At 48.6% G+C, this 5528-nt stretch overlaps 1 pseudogene across 1 annotated transcript; it reads left to right on the top strand.

Annotated features, from left to right (window-relative positions):
* On the top strand, positions 1 to 4701 carry LOC308662864 (small ribosomal subunit protein uS10-like; annotated as a pseudogene). The gene is made up of 2 exons: positions 1 to 36; positions 4294 to 4701. The product of its transcript is annotated as a small ribosomal subunit protein uS10-like (transcript).
* Positions 4702 to 5528: the final 827 nt, after the last annotated feature.

Raw genomic sequence — 5528 nt, forward strand, 5'->3', positions numbered from 1 at the left:
ATGTCAAATTCCTCCAATTTGCTGACTTTGGCCATGGTGAGTTGTTTCTTGCTCGCAATGCCTTGTGCTGCTAGGCTTCTGTGCAGGCCCTAGGACGGATCCTTAGGGTGTGGTGGTCTCCAGCGTGGCTTGCAGAATGTAGTTCCTGCCAGGCTCTGGTGCTGGCCTCACCCCCTAGTGACTTCTGGCTCTCTTCATTAAGCAGCACGTCCCACCTTCGTTGCCACTGGTTCTTGGTTCGGTTAGGCATTGACGAGGCAGAGTGGTGAAACAGCAAACACGTTTATTCGTAACAACAGAAGCAGCCCTAACGGCTGCTGAACAGCTATATATACAGATCGCCTTTAGGCAGCAACCAATAGATTTAAAGTAACAATTCCCGCCCAAAACACCATTAACAGTCCTGGAGACAAACAGTCTGGATTTCAAACAATACAGCAGTTAAGCAATCATTCAACTGATTGCAGCAATTAAGGCCAATACATTACATTACATTATTTATTTATTTATTTATTTATTTATTTATTTATTTATTTATTTATTTAATTAATTTCTATACCGCCCTTCTCCCGAAGGACTCAGGGCGGTGTACAGGGCAATAAAATACAATAAAAATACAATATACAAAAGTTAAGATAAGAATTAAATAAAAAAGCCCAATTGCAATAAAAGTTAATTAAAATTACTATTAAAATACCCCAAACCCATCAGACCAGGCCGGCCTGTTTAAATAGGTGAGTTTTCAGGTCACGGTGGAAGGAGCAAAGGTCAGGAGCCGTCCGGAGCTCAAGCGGTAAATGATTCCAAAGGTCTGACGTGCCCACAGAGAATACCCTCCCCCTGGGGGTCACCAGCCGACACTCTCTGACCGACGGCACCCTGAGGAGGCCCTCTCTGTGGGAGCGCACTGGACGAAGGGAAGTTGATGCCGGCAGCAGGTGCTCCCGTAAGTAATCCGGACCCATGCCATTTAGGGCTTTATAGGTCATCACCAGCACCTTGAATCTTACCCGGAGGGCAACTGGAATCCAATGCAGCTCGCGGAGTAGAGGTGTTACATGGGAGTATCGGGAGACCCCCAACACAACTCGCGCAGCCGCATTCTGCACCAGTTGAAGCCTTCGAGTGGTCCTCAAGGGCAGCCCCATGTAGAGAGCATTGCAGTAGTCTAAATGAGAGGTCACGAGCACATGAGAGATTGTACGCAAGGCATCCCGGTCCAGATAGGGTCGCAACTGGTGCACCAGGCGAACCTGGGCAAAGGCCCCCCTAGTCACCGCTCCTATATGATCTTCCAGGGAGAGCTGTGAATCCAGGAGGACACCCAAGTTGCGAGCCCTATCTACGGGGGGGGGGGTAATACCTCACCCCCCCATGGTTACAGATGGAATAACCTGAATTTCCCGAGATGCCGGCACGTTGCGAGCCCTATCTACGGGGGGGGGGGGTAATACCTCACCCCCCATGGTTAAAGATGGAATAACCTGAATTTCCCGAGATGCCGGCACGTACAACCACTCAGTCTTGTCTGGATTGAGCCGAAGCCTGTTCCTCCCCATCCAGACCCGAACTGCCTCCAGGCAACGGGACATCACATCGAGGGCATCACTGGGGTGGTTTGGGGTGGAGATGAAAAGCTGGGTATCATCAGCATACTGATGATACCCGACCCCAAAACCACGAATGATCTCACCCAGTGGCTTCATATAGATGTTGAACAGGAGAGGCGAGAGGACTGACCCCTGAGGAACTCCACAAACGAGAGGCCTCGAGGCCAACCTCTGCCCCCCTGCCAACACCGACTGCGAATGTCCCAGGAGGTAGGAGGAGAACCACTGCAAAACAGTGCCTCCCACTCCCATCCCCCTGAGACGCCGCAGTAAGATACCATGTTCGATGGTATCGAAAGCCGCTGAGAGATCTAAAAGGACTAGGACAGAGGAGCAACCCCTGTCCCGAGCCCGCCAAAGATCATTCACCAGCGCGACCAATGCCGTCTCCATGCTGTACCCAGGCCTGAAGCCCGATTGGTAGGGGTCCAGATAATCAGCTTCCTCCAGGAACAAAGGGAGCTGATGCGCCACCACGCTCTCAACAACCTTCGCAAGAAAGCGAAGGTGGGAGACCGGTCTATAGTTGTTTAAAGCAGCCGAGTCCAGGGCAGGCTTCTTGAGGAGGGGTCTCACCACCACCTCCTTCAAGGCGGCGGGAAAACTACCCTCACTCAAAGAAGCAGTTATCACTGCCTGGAGCCAGCCTCGTGTCCCCTTCCGAGCTGCATAAACCAGCCAGGAGGGGCACGGGTCCAATAAACACATGGTGGAGCTCAGCCTCCCCATGATCCTGTCCACATCTTCCGGAGTCACAGGATCGAACTCTTCCCAGATAACATCACCAAGACCGCCCATGTCCTCACCATCAGACTCTGCCCAGTTGGAGTCCAAACTGGTCCGGATCCGAGCAATTTTGTCCGACAGATGTTGGCTAAACTCCTTGGCACGACCCTGCAAGGGTTCCTCCCTCACCTCCTGATTAAGGAGGGAGCGGGTCACCCTAAACAGGGCGGCTGAGCGATTATCTGCGGACGCGATGAGGGTAGCAAAGTAATTAGACCTTGCCGTCCTCATCGCCATGAGATAAGACCTCATAGAGGACCTTAGTTGCAATCGGTCAGATTCAGACCGGCTGGATCTCCAACAGCTCTCTAGGCCCCGTCTTCGATGCTTCATCTCCCAGAGCTCTGCGGAGAACCATGGAGCCCACTGGGATCAGGGGCTGCATGGGTACAACTCGGTCAAGTGCCTCTGTGGCTGCCTTTTCCCAGGCTTCCACTAGGGCACAGGTCTGCAACCCGCGGCTCCGGAGCCACATGCGGCTCTTTCAGCCATCTCTTGCGGCTCCCAGTCCTCTGCCATGTGCAGTCCCCCCCAAAAAAAAGTGGGACTAAAAAAGTTCAACCAATCAATTCAAATATGCAGGGTAGGTGCATATCTCGCCTTGGCTCCACTCTTCAGTCAAACCCTGTTCTGCGCATGCGCGCATGTACGCGCATGTGCACACATTTTTTTGTGGCTCCCAGTTTTTCCTTTTGTGAGGGAACCGGTTCCGAGTGGCTCTTTCACTGTTTCAGGTTGCTGACCCCTGCACTAGGGCATCGGCCGAGCTGTGAGCGAAGGCGGCAGGTGGGGACCCAAGCGCCGCCTGGAACCGCTCAGGGTCCATTAAGTGCCTAGGGTGGAACCATCTTGTTGGTTCCGTAACCCCACGACGGGGAGTGGCAAAACGGAAGATACTGCTTTACACCTAGGGCTTTGGAAAGGCAGAGGGAGATCACTCGCTTCATCTTGCTTGTCATCTTTTATTGGTTTTATTATAATTTATTTGCTTTATTCTGCTGAACCACCCAGAGCCACTGAAAAGTAGATAGCATATAATTTTAAATTAATTAAAACACAGGAGACTGTGAGTTTTAGTCCCCCCTTAGGCATGAAAGCTAGCTAGGACTGGGTGACTACTGTAGCTGGGCCAGTCACTCTCTCTCATCCCAACCCACCTCACAGAGTTGTTGTGGAGAAAATAGGAGGAGCACCTTGAATTATTTATAAAAATAATGCTTCCTTTTGGGCGAGTGTCATTGTTGCTGTTTTGTCCTTTGTTTCCTGGCTCACCGCTGTTCCTTCGGCCTCTAGTGCTCACTTCGGCCGGGATTAAGTCGGTCAGGAAAGCTTCGCGGCAGCTATGGTGAGGAGGAAGGGAGCCTCTCGCCGAGACAGGGGCGGGGGGAATGTACGAACTTGAGCACCGTGAGAGCTCTTAGGCCACGTTCCTCCTTTCCTGCCCGCCCCTGCGTCGTGCTCGATGGCGGCTCGTGCCTTTCTCTGGCAGCCCAAAGGCGCTTCCTGACTGGATAGAAACTGAAAGAGCTCAGTCTGTTCTTTGGGAAGAGAGAGGGCCGAGGGGAGTGGTCTTCTGTTCGCTATTCATATTTGCCTTTTGTTGCCCGAGGCAACCATTCCGCGCAGACGGAAAGATCCCTGCGGGTGTATCCAGTAAGGGGCTACATAAGTACTTACTAATACGGCGGTTCAGACTACTAAGCGGACAAAGGAGGACGGAGTACGAAGGAAATTTAGAGCTCAACCTTTTTCTCATAGTTTTTTGAATGTCTTCCTGTTTCCAAGAGGTCTTAAAACATAGCCAAGATTGGAGACGTACTAATGCTAGAATTCTGCCAAAGCTGGCTAAGTTTATTTCCAGAGCTAGGCGTTTCCTGTGCATCTCTCCTGTCCGAAGTATAAGGCATTTAAAGATACTGGGAAGGCCCCTGTGGAACAAGAAGTAGCAATTCATCGAATAAGAATTACTTTGACAAGTCGCAATGTGAAGTCTCTTGAAAAGGTTTGTGCAGATCTCATCAGAGGTGCTAAAGAAAAAAAACTAAAAGTGAAAGGCCCTGTTCGCATGCCTACTAAGACTCTGTGAATCACTACGAGAAAAACACCATGTGGTGAAGGTTCCAAAACTTGGGATCGTTTCCAAATGCGTATACATAAGCGCCTCATTGATTTACACAGTCCTTCAGAGATTGTCAAACAAATAACTTCTATCAGCATTGAGCCTGGGGTGAAAGTTGAAGTTACTATTGCTGATGCTTAAATGATTGTTACGTTTATCAATAAAAGCTGTTTAAGTTTTTTTTTATAAAAATAATAAAAGTGGGATAAAAAATCTAATAAATTAATAGTATGATATTTTTATTATATTGTTGGTTTATTGTTAAATATTCGGTTCTTGCAGGCATTAAGTGAGACAAGATGTTCAAACAGCAACAAGTTTATTCAGAGTCAGAACAGAACAGAAGCAAGCTAATAACTGCTGTGCAGCTATTTATACAGTTGGCCTCTAGGTGGTGACCAATAGATTTAAAGTAGCAATTTCCCACCCCAAACCTACTTAACAGACTGGAAACAGCAAGTCTAGCTCAGCCAGCAACCGTTACCTAACATACAAAAGTAGGTCAGCCATTAAGCAAGCAGTTAGACATAAAGCAAATGATTTAAGCAGATAAGGCCAATACATTACATTTATGTTCTATATTTTTAATGCATGAAAATGAATCTTTTCATAGTATGTATCATCCTGACAGATTATAGTGATGTAGACAGTCTGTTCAGAGGCCAGGCGCAAGTGATCAGGACCACATATTAGGATGCAGTTCAAAAAATGTATTGCTCAAGAATCTAGTCAACTAAAGTTCAGTACTATATCGGCGTCTGATAAGGGTCACCATCTCACCCCTCTGCCTGTTCTTCTACATCAGAACACATATTTGTTTATTGTGTTCATTACATCTGTATTCCCCTATTTTGTTCAGGAACTTTGCCTTCTTACTATTTGATCATGCTGGGTTGAGAGAGTGACAGGCCCAAAGTCACCCAATGTGCTTTTGTGGATGATAGTGGAGCTAGAACCTGGATCTCCTCAATCGTAGACCAAGACCTTCAGCACTATCTTGAGGCACCACTTGC

Source organism: Vipera berus (genome assembly GCF_964194415.1).
Source record: "Vipera berus genome assembly, chromosome: 2".
In the NCBI taxonomy this organism is placed as follows: Eukaryota; Metazoa; Chordata; class Lepidosauria; order Squamata; family Viperidae; genus Vipera; species Vipera berus.